The sequence below is a fragment of the Octodon degus genome, unplaced genomic scaffold (genome assembly GCF_000260255.1).
Source record: "Octodon degus isolate 3935 unplaced genomic scaffold, OctDeg1.0 scaffold00041, whole genome shotgun sequence".
Lineage (NCBI taxonomy): Eukaryota > Metazoa > Chordata > Mammalia > Rodentia > Octodontidae > Octodon > Octodon degus.
Window position 1 is genome coordinate 3,953,150 of NW_004524617.1, and position 12,357 is coordinate 3,965,506.

The window sequence follows — 12,357 nt, forward strand, 5'->3', positions numbered from 1 at the left end:
TTAAAAATAGGCATAAAGAGTTATATACTTCTTATGTTTACACATAAGTCCAAAAATCTAAGCATATACAACCTTGAAGCAGGACAGTCCCACAGCATTCCTTTTCCTGTCTCTTGCCTTCATTATATTTAACTTTTTGTGGAGGAGATAGAATCTCACTATGTAACTCAGGCTGGCCTTGAATTTATTAGGTAGTCCAGGCTGGCCTCAAACTCATGGCGATTCTCCTGCCTCAGCCTCCTGAGTGCTGGGACTATAGGCATGTGCCACCATACCTGGGCTGTGTATATTTAGTATATGTGCTGCCGAAGTGAGCACAAGGTCTATGTATATTTAAATTTAGAAAAACTTTCACTAGTCATAGACTTGCTTATCTGTAAGCCTTCAACTTTTCATTTAAAAATATAGAATTGTTACCAATTATCCCTTAATCACAAATCTGTTATGTTAGACAATATGTTTCAACTATTGTTATTCTTGTTTCTTTTTTTTATTTATTTAGTACAGGGTCTCACTACACAGATTGGATTCATAGTGATCCTGTGGTTTTCAGCCTCCCAAGTGCTGGGATTACAGGCGTGCACCACTATGCCCAGACTCATTCTCCCCTCTCAGCATGTTCCAGGGACGGCATGGCACAGGATCCCAGGGATTGAACCCTGGTCCCTACGTCTGCCTAAGCAAGTGCTTTAATCCGCTGAGCTATCTGGCCGGCCCTCTCTTGTTTCTTATTGTACTATAAAGGGACATTAAATCTTCTTAGCAAAAATGTAATTCCAGAAACAGCTGACTTATTTTCATTTCATTTTACTTATGTCCTTTTGAGAGAGTTTCACTATGTAATTCAGGCTGGCCTTGAGCTCACTTTGTAGCCCAGGCTGATCTCAAACTCACAAGGATCTTCCTGCCTCAGCCTCTCAAGTTCTGGGACTACAAATGGGTACTACCACATCCAGCAACATGTGGTTGAGAAGAGAACACGTCTCTCTAATTTGTCAGCAATTCAATACTACATTGATAGACAAATTGGAGTGGCTTAACAGCAAGAACTTTAAGAATTGTCAGCCTAAGGGAGCTATGGAGTCATTGCTCTAGAGTATTGATTTTCTTTTCCTAGGGATCTTAGTGTAGTTTTACTTTTCAATGATTTATTTGTTAACTTCTGTAATGGGGTTCTGAGACAGGTCCTGATGTACTATCTCAGGATCTGCTTGAAGGCTCAGGCCCAGCAGGAACAAAACATTCCTACAAGGACTTCTAGACACAATTCCTTTTATCTCTGCAGCAATTGATTTTTCACAGTGTGAACTGGACTTCCTCTGAGTAACTGATTCATCACAAAAGGACTGTGGGGGTCTTGCTTCTGTTGTACTTGACTGTTTCATTAGGCGCAGATTCAAGTATAGCCTGCAATCATGATTTTTTAAATCTTAACTTTCATCTCCCTTGAGCAGTGCACAATCTTCTCATTGGGATACATTAATTAATACAGCAGTTGCCTGTGTCAGTTTCAGATCATCTGAATTATACTTTGCTTCACTAGAGTTTCCAGTTTTGCAAAATTAGTATATACAGAGCAGCCAAATTTCTCTGAAGTGTAGTTTAAATAGATATTAACAAGATAGGATATCTTAAATTTCATATTGACTTGCATTTGATTCTTAGGTTTATCACTTATCAACAGTATGATTGTGCCTCAGTTTACCAATCAAAAAAAAACCTGGGATCTGAGGCATATGCAATGTGGAGTCACAGCAATGAATAAATGAAAGAAAGTATGAGAAAAGCTTTATAGTAAGTCCAACAAATTTCAAAAACTTAGGACGCTATTAGTATTTGGGCCTCAGATTAAAACCAGAATATTAAGAATGTTTTCAAGGGAGTGCGGGGTTTTACTACCAAAGGTGGGGCTTAGTGATACACATCGCTGGACTGCGTAGTAAGTTCAGGGCCAGCCTGGGTTACAGAATGCGACCCTGTCTCAAGACTCCTGGCAAGTTCCCCACTTTCCTGGGAAAACAGCAAAGGCAAGTGAACTACTGGAATCTGGAGAGGTGGGGCCTCTGTAGAGGAGAGTCTTGCAAGCACATCTCTTGCTCGCTGCTGATGCCTCCTGCGTCACGTGCATTTCTCACCCCACGCTTTCTCTGGACAGCAAGCTTAGTAGAATACAGTTTTTCTCATTTCTTTACGCTGTAGCCTTAGCCTGACAAGCTGCTTGTTCAAATTTCAGCTGCAAAGTCATTTATTTGGGTTCATTTCCCTCCTACTATCCACTTCCATATCATCTGTATTTATTTTTTCTTGAGTTTATCAAACTTATAATTACCTATTTTAGGATCTGAATTCCACAAGACACCTACAGATCCCTGAATCTGGTGACTGCTGCACAGGGTCTGGCTAATAATAAGCATGATAAGTGTCCCAAAATGATTGTTGATATCAATGAAGAGGGTGATATTGGCATAATGAATGGGGAAATTGACATGTCTATATATATATATATATATATATATATATGCCAATATATATGTGTATACATGCCAATTTATATATATGCATATATATATATATATATATATATATAGTGTGTGTGTGTGTGTATAATTTTCTGTTGCTATATAACTAAGCATGCTGAACTGCAACCTGTTTAAAGCAATGAGTATTTTTTTTGTGGTACCAGGGATTGCACTCAGAAAGCAATGAGTATTTTATTTGCATTCTGTTTAATGTGTCAGCAACTTGGGCTTAGTGTGCCTCATGATTCTCTTGCTGTTCTTGCTCAGGGTCATGCAGAGAGCATCAGTCATATGGTAGGTTGATTAGGCCTCATGATCTGACACAGTTTCACTTGAGTGTCGAGTAGATAGCACTGACTGTCAGCTGGACCTGTCACTCCCCTTGGACTTTGCCCTCAAAGAGATTTTCCTAGTCTCCCTCACATGTCAGTTCCAGTGTCACAAGTGGATTAGAAGTTGTGAAGTCTCTTTGAGGCCTAGCTTGGAATGAATATAGCATAGTTCTGGTTGTTTTCTGTTGGTTAAAACAACTCACAAGACTAGTTTCGAGCCAGGTGTGGTGGTGGTACATGCTTATAATCCCAGCACTCAGGAGGCTGAAGCAGGAAGGCTGCTGTGAATTTGGGACCAATAATGAGCTCAACAGTTCAAGGTTAGCCTGAACTACATAGAGAATCCTTGTCTCAAAACGAACAAACTAAGAAAAATAAAACACAAACAAACCAAAAGTCAAATGACAAAACAAACAACAAACTAGGCTAGTTCCAGATTCAATGGATGAGAAAATAAACTCCTTCTATTTGGACCTGTGCATACCACTAATGGTAAGTCATTTATGTAGTGTGCTTGAGGTCCAGGCTTCATTCTTCTGGACACACAGACTTACACACACTTCCATTTACTGTATCCATGGGAAGAACAGCTGAATCACGTGGAAAAGTGTTTACTCAAGGAAAGGGTTAAATTTTGTTGTATTATCACATCCAAGTTTTCCAGTAGTTCATAACTAATTTAAATCCCTGGCAAACTTAAAGGTTTCAGATCAGTCACAGAGGACGGAAGGGAGTAGGTTGGTTTCAGAAGGGATGAGACAGTTAACAAATATGTACCTGGTCTTTGAGGTGAAAGGTGGAAGCTTTGCAGAGGTGTGTTTTTCTCATAGAGATGAAGGGTGGAGAAGTAGGTTATAAGGAGAGAGTTTGATCTGTTTACAAAAGCCTGAAATAGACACGATGGGAAGGGAAGGGTTGCAAAATACAATATGACAAATAGAATGAGAAGCTGGGCATTGTGGTGCATGCCGATAATCTCAGTGGTTTGGAAGGCTGAAACAGTAGCAGCAGAATTTGGAGCCCAGTCTGGGAAATTCAGTGACTTGGTGAAACCCTGTCTATAAAAAAAAGAAAGAAAAAAAAAGAGAGAGCTAGAGTTATAGTGCAATGTGAAGGTCCTGGGTTCAATCCCCAGTATCACGGGGAAAAAAAGAATGAGAATTTGAACTAATTTCAGGTTGAAAAGTAGGAAAAGCAAATATGGAAAGCTGATACAAGGGAGCTGTCAAACCATTATTTGGATCTGAGGTTTGGTTAGTACAATGAACTAAATGTATGCGTCCTCCCAATGTTCATCCATTGGAACCCTAACCCCAGTGGATTGGTATTTGGAGATGGGGCCCTTGGAAGGTAGTTCAGTCATAAGATAGAGCCCTCAGGAGTGGGATCAGTGTTCTTACAAGAAGCTGGACAAATACATAGATCTTCTTCCTACATAGATACAACCAGAAGGTGGGTATTTGTAAACCAGAAAAAGGACTCTCCCTAGAATTTATACTGGCATCACAGTCGTGGACTTCGAGACATCAGAACTGTGAGAAAGAAGTAGAGTTTCGAGCCATGAACTCTAGGGCATTCTTGTTATAGCAGTCCAAAAGCAGAAAAAAAAATCTCTATTTTTAAGTTAGTGATTTTGATACTGGGGCAATGCTAGGTGTCCAGTACTCTGAGTTCATGTCTCCAAAGTCAAAGAATTCTAAAAACAGAGGGTAAGAGTAGGCAAGTTTATTGGAGAAATGAAATGGGGACTAGGAATGGCACCTGAGAGACAGGAGAGGTCGTGAATGCATTGTCAACGAGCCCACCTCTCAAAGGAAGTTTTGTGGAGCAAAATCAACAGGCCAGTACAATGTGTGTTAAAAATTATGATCAACCAATAATGCAAGTATAGTTGTTTAGGTAATATTGCTCTAATGGTCGCAGGGTATGTGGTTGACATCCTTAACCTTGGTCAATAATCCTTTTTTGGGGGGGGGGTCTTTCTGAGACAGGGTCTCACTATGCAGTTCAGGCTGGACTTGAGCTCACTTTGTACCCCTGGCTGGTCTCAAACTCACAATCCTCATGCCTCAGCCTCCTGAGCACTGGTATGACAGACATGTGCCACCACTCCTGGCCAGTGGTTTTAGGTTTAGAGGGTAGCCTACCACTAATGGAATAATGGGAAATCTCAGAAGGGTGACACCAACAATCTCAAGCCTCTCTCCATCCCTTAGGGAAGTATGTAGAACTGGTCATTGTGATTTTAATCTTCACTTGCGCATCCAGCCCCAGTCCTGAGAGAGTCTCATCTTTTGCACTGACTCCCTGAGGGCTCAGACCTGTCTGTCTGCCTACTATATTTCTACCTATTTTAACTATCCATACAGTTTTCTTCCTTGATCTGCAGTGTTGAATGGATCCAAGAATCCAGTCAGCCTTACATTCTGTGTGTTTTGCAGTCCCCCTCCCCTACTTTAGTGGCTCATTTGTTTACCCAGGCTGTGGTAATGTCCAAGCTGTGATGAGTCCCTGTTCCTGTGGGTAAATAAGGTAACTAAGCCCCAGATCCATGATGGGTGCAGGTAGTATAGCAAGGGCTCAAGTACCCAATGCCAGTGCTTTTACTGCAGGCAGCCAAGTTAGATAGAAATATTATAGGCAGTCAGACAGGGCTAGGCTCTTGAAGGAGACAGCACAAAAGACAGATGCCTTACAACTGTGGGAGGGGCAGATGCTCCTGCTGTGAGCCAGACCTAAAGACCTAAAGGCCAAGCAAATGCTAAAAGAGTAGCACCTGGGATTGATATTCTAAATAGGCATCGATCACCTGAAAAGACCCAAGTGTGTCACTAGCCCAACCCCCAATGGGAAGAGACCCCGTCCTGTATTCCAAACCCCAACAGGAAGAAACCCTGTCCCGTATTCATGCCCGCTGCTACATGACTCGCTTCCCCATTTGGTCCTGGGCGTAATCAACTTTACCTGAGCAATGGTGCTTGTAATCCCATTGGTTGACCATAGTTTTGTCCCACCCCACATCCACCTAAGCGAGTTCCCCTTTCTCCACTGTAGCCCTGCATGGTTTTTTAAAATTTATTTTATTTATGTGTGTGTGTGTGTGTGTGTGTGTGTGTGGCCAGCTCAGCCCACCGGGGGGCAGGGCTGGCTGGCATGTGGTGCTGGGGGATTGAACCGTGGTCCCTTTGCTTTGCTAAGCTTGTTCTAAGTAGGTGCTTTAGACCACTGAGCCATCTCACCAGCCCAGCCTTGCATGGTTTTACACTATAAAAGTCCTTGGAAAAAACAGCTTCCTGGGGAACTACGCACTCAGGCCCCCCTCCTGTCAGACAGGAGCTCTCTGACAGGAGCTTTCTTTCCCTCAATAAATATATTCTGCTCATAACCTCCATTTATTCCTAAAATTAATTCTTCAGTTTTAGAGAACACGAACTCGTGCAGGTCAGGTCGAGAGATCATTTTTCCCTATGTCATTTGGAGGTTCCCTTTATCGTTTGGAGGTCACCCACCCGAGATCAGTTTTACTTCCCTGTATCACTTTCAGGCTCAGTGCAACTCAAGCTGGGTCTGGCCTCCCACCATGGAGAATGAATTTTTCTTCCTTCCTGGTCCAAGCTCAAACCCCACAAGGAGTCTCTTTTCAGTCCAATCCCTGTCCATTGTAGTGCCCTGTGACTGTCTCACTCAGTCACTATGAGAGGGTAACTCTGGCAATCCCAGAAGTGGAACAACACTTGCCATATTCATATGCCCTTGGATGCGACACTGCTATTTACCTCCTGCATGCTGTCTCATTTTCACATTAGTCTCCTTTATCTATTCAGTAACTCACTCACTCATATCATAGGTCCTTTTTTATTTTATTTTATTTATTTTTTTTTTACTATACTCTGTTCTATTGGCTGGGCAATAGTAGCTCTTACCATCAAGCAGATGTATTGAGTTGACCAATTCGAGTCTGCCAGGATTGACTAATAGGTTTAGGTCAGAAAATCACATATAGTTTGGTAAAGAAATTATGTAAAAGGTACTACTAATTTGTTATGACCAAGAGCCTTGAGGGAGATTTCACAGGTGAATAAGCATTTCAGCTGAGTCATAAAGAATGAAGAAGAAGAAATCTTCAACTAGAAGTTAGTGAAAGAAGATTCCAGGAAGAGTAACCAGCCTAAGTAAAATTAAGGAGATATGAAAGCGAGGCACACTGAGGGACTGGAAGTAATCCACTTTGTTACCACACAGAGGCTTGGGTGGTGGAAGTAGGCCCTGAGGTAAAAGTAACAGGAGAGGAGCTGAGAATCCAGGAGAGGGACTGGCACTGGAAAGGGCCTAGTTTGACTTGTAGACTTGGGACCATAGCCTTTACCTGAGCTGGAATTTAGGCTTGTATGACACACTTATGAGTAAGGTCAGGAAGAGAATGTCTGTAAGGGTACCTTCAGGCCATGAAGAGGATAGCTTGATGCCGGTCTTGGACAAGACTTCACTGCCCCCAAACTGACTGACTGACTTCTGCAAATTTGGCCGTAGGCATCAGGGTAAGAGCTGGCCTATAGCCAGAAGGCGAACATCTGATTTTGTTTTTTACTGGGGACTGAACCCAGAGCCTTCATACAACACTGCAAACCTATCAATTTCTTTTTTCTTTTCTTTTCTTTTTTAACCTTTGTAATAGAGTCTTCCTAAATGGTTAAGCTCAGGCTGAGCTTAAGCTTGTGATCCTCTTGCCTAAGCCTCCCAGAGTGATGAGATCACAGGCTACCATTCCTTGAATTAAAATCTTGATTTTAAAAAGAAAATTGACACAGAAGGCACAAGCAACCTTATGTCAATGCCCAGAAGATACGATACATTGATTAATAGAGGGTGCGATTTCTCCCTACTTTTGGATATAAGAAACATCTGACTTTGGTATATGAAAGATGCTAAGTAATGAAGTGGCATATTGATATTTGGAGGCAAGACAGCATTAAGAATCTCAAATGAGCTGGGCATGGTGGTGCACACCTGTAATCCCAGCATTCAGGAGGCTGAGGCAGGAGGATTGTTGTAAATTTGAGACCAGCCTGGGCTACAAAGTGAGCTCAAGGCCAGCCTGAACTGCATAGTGAGACCCTGCCTCAAAGAGACAAAAAAGGGGGAGAGAAGGGAACAGTTTGATTTTTCTTCTGATTTCTCATAGCTCATGGGAAGGGGAACCTAGCTCTCCCGGAAGTAAGTCAAGCACCCAGGGCTGGGAGATACAGGGAGAAACTGCAGTGAAGACAATGGCCATGGTAAGCTGCTAAAAGATCATGGAGCTTTGTTCTGAGGTGATTCCTTCCACACATCAGGCAACAGCCAGAGAGGGATTCAAGAGCAGGTTACTACCATATCATCAGAGAGTGCTTGATCAAACACCATTTCAGGAAGGGGTAAGTCATTTTATGTATTTATTTTCCTTTTGAGACAGGGTCTCACTATGCAGTTTAGGCTGAACTTGGGCTCACTTTGTAGCCCAGAATGGTCTCAAACTCACAATTATCCTCCTGCCTCAACCTCATGAGTGCTGGGACTATAGGCGTGTGCCACCATGCTGGGAGGGTTGATTGTTTAAATCCAAGACTCAGAGGGCCAGCCAGATGGCTCAGTGGATTAAAGCACCTGTTTAGGCAGACACAGGGACCAGGTTCAATCCTGGGGTGTGTGCTGGCCCAGCTCCCAGGGTAGACTGAGACAAGATTGAGACTGGGTGTAGTGGCACACACTTGTAATCCCAGTGCTTGGGAATCTGAAAACAGGAGGATCGCAATGAGTCCAATCTGTATAGTGAGACCCTGTAGACCCTGTTCTAAATACATAAAATAAAATAAAATAATAAAAATAAATCCAGGACTCAGAACAACTCCAAGACAATTTCACTTCAGCAGTCCCAGTATTACACTCCCACAGTGACTGGGTAAGAGTCAGGCATACGAGATGACAGCCATGGACAAGAAGCAGGCGACAAAAGGAACGTCTGAAAAGCTTAAACTCAGGACAGAAAGGACACAAACTCTACTCCGCAATAAGAAGCAAGCTCTGGCTTTTGGTTGGCTCCAAAAGAGCTGTGTCTAACAGTGTCTGCTTGCTGGTATTAAGTATTTGAACCTCTGCCCTGATGCCTACGTTTGGCACAGAGCTGAGATATGAGTGCCTTCCCTATGCACCAAAGAGAGCAAACGTATGTCTCAGCACGGATACTACCACACCATAAGGAAACATAGGGCCCTGTGGAAAAAGGGGCACAGCTCACAAATGCAGCGACCATAGGTGTAAAAATGAGGTACAAAAGGTAAAGCCATACTAATATGCTGAGCTGTACAGGGCTCAAGTCAACAACTTCTGACATTGCCAGTCCTACCGATAACCCACCACTGTTACGGACTACTGGACTACATTGGAATATTTTGCTGAATTCATGCACCTACAATATTTAAATGACAATGGAATACCCATCTCTGACAGCACTAAATAAAAAAAAGGGGATAAAAATGAAGGACCATTTTGTATCTATATATACAAAATAGATAGGATACATTTACAGTTACTTTCTCTTAATTCAATGAGAAGAAAGAGTTGTACTAATAGTGTTTGGACAGAATATCATGTCTGCATCTTGTACTATAAACAAGCACTACAAAGACAACAATATGCAATATATTAATTATTGAAACTGTCTTACTAATTGATTTTTCTTTTATTTTTGGTGGAACCGGGGATTGAATTCAGGCCCTTACACTTGCCAAGCAAGCGCTTATTCTACTGAGCTATCTCCCTGGCCCCTCTACTAATTGGTTTTAAAACTGTCTCATTGCTATTTGTTTCTCAATAAAATTGAAAAAAAAAAACCACCCTCCCCAAAAAATGAAAAAAACAAACAAACCATAAGGCTTGCTGGAACTGCAAATCCTAGACAGAAATCATTCATTCAAAAATACAAGAAAAGTATTTTTCTCTTCTTTTGGGCTCATTTTCTTTCTTTTTTATCATGTCTTTTGTTTTCTCTTTTTCCTTTTAATTTCATATATTTTGTATTCTCCAAATTATTTCCTTTTTCTATCCTTTTAGTCTTCATTTTTTTGGACTGGGACTTGAACTCAGGACCTTGTGCTTGCCAGGCAGACACTTGTGCTGCTGAGCTATATCCACAGCCTCTGCCCCCTTTTTTGGCTTTTTGAGACAAAGCCTAGCTCTGCAGTTTAGGCTGACAGTGAGCTTACTTTGTGACACGGACTGGTCTTGAATTCACAATGATCCTCCTGCTTCAGCCTCCCAAATGCAGGGATTACAGGTATATGATGCAATACTTGGCATTTCCCCTTTTAAAATGTTATCTTCTATTTCTCATTGCTCTTTTTCTGTTACCTTCATTTAATGCTATAAATGTCCTTCTCCACTAGTAGAAGCCATTGTTTCATTCTCTCCTCCTTCTCATTTCCTTTTTAAAAAATTTTTGCAAATGTTCATTTTTTTATGAGCAGAATGTGTTTATTGAGGAAAAGAAAGCTCCTGTCCAAGAGAGGGACAGGAGGGGGTCCCTGATCGGGATATTCCCCTGCAAATATTCATTTTTGTATCCTCTCATTCCCAGCCCCATATATATTTAGCATATGACCATTAAGATTTATCAAGCTTTAGCTAGTTAATTAAGTATGACCATTGTTGAATTCCTTCTATCCTTTCTTAGTGGAAGTATACTTACCACATTTCACAAATAGTTGATTTATGTGTCATTATTTTGGATTTTGGGGTTTATTTTATAACTGTAGATTTCTTTTCTAAGGTTAGGATGGTAAAGTACTGGTTCTTGTAGTATGCCAATACCCGGTTTGTCTTGGACACTATTATCATCACAGATTTCCTTGATTTTGCCACAGTAGCAGATTGCCTTGTAACACTGACAGTGCTTCTGTCCATTCTCAGGGTGTTGGGCAAATTGGACTGTATCCTTCTTTCTCAAATAAGAGATGGTCAGATCTTGGGCCAGAGGCAAAAGATTTTACTGAGCTATGCCCAAAGTGCATTAATGATCCTTAAGTTCTCGCTTTCCCTTTAGTTGTGTCATACCTTTCAATTTTTATTTCTTCTTTTGAGTTCTTACACTAGGGAAACTATACAATATTTATACATGGGGGTCTGGTTTATTTCACTTATGAGTATATCTTCAAGTGGCATCCACTTAAATATAAAGGCTTTGAGTTTATCATTCTTTATAGCTGAGTAATACTCCATTGTATAAAAATACCACTTTTTTTTCATCCATTCCTCAAGTGATAGGTATCTTGGTTGTTTCCAAGATTTGGCTATCACAAATTGTGCTGCACCTCTGACAAAGCTAAACAAAAAAAGGAGGATATAAATGAAGGATCATTTTTTCCATAATTTTATTGATAAACAAATAACAATGAGACAGTTTCAAATCAAATTGGTAGGACAGTTCCAATAATTAACACATTGCATACTCTCTTCCTAGTGGTTATTTGTTGTACAAGATACAGACATATCCTATTTACAAACACTATTACAACAAATCCCTCTATTCATTAAGAGAATGTAACTATATATCCCAACCATTTTGAAAACACAGATACAAAATGGACATTCATCTGTATCCCCTTTTTTGTTTAGTTCCGTCATTTGAATATTATAGGTGTGTAACTCAGCAAGATATTCTAAAAGAGTCCAGTAGCCCATAATAGTATTGGGTCTTCTGCTTGACTGGCAATGTCAGAAACTGTTGACCTGAGTCCCCTACAGCTCAACATAACACCATGACTTTACTTCTTATACTTCATTTTTATACTTTTCTGCTGGATGAAGGATCATTTTGTAGTGAAAAAAAATCTGCATATACAAAATAGTTAGGATAGATATACAGCTACTTTATCTTAGTTCAATGACAAGAAAGATTTGTACTAATAGTGTTTAGACAAGATATCATGTCTACATCTTGCACTATGAATAACTACTACAAAGACAACAATATGCAATGTATTAATTATTGTAACTGTCCTACTAACCTGTTTTGAAACTGTCTCAATGTTATTTTTTTCTCAATAAAATTAATATTTAAAAAACAATAAACAAAGTGTATTAATGAAAAGCAGACTAACTTGAGAGCTCTCCCCACTAGCACCCAAGTCCTCTACAAGGACTTGCAATACGAAAGCACAAAGAAAAAAAAAAAACCAAAATAACAAAACCAATACAAACATGGAAGACAAGGCAACAAATTGTCTTCCAAAACTCCCAGCTGCCCCTAACCTATCCTGGGAGGCACCAAATGGGAGGAAAGCAAAAGTCTTACACCTCAATTATTGGAATGATACAGTGAAGACTAAAAAGCAACTCAATGAAGTGCTCATCATTATCACAGGAAATATAAACAACCAGATAACGCAATTAATAAAATGATAAAGGACCTTATAGAAGCACTAATAAAAAGCTAGCTAAGCCAAACAAAATGATGCCAAACATAAATGATC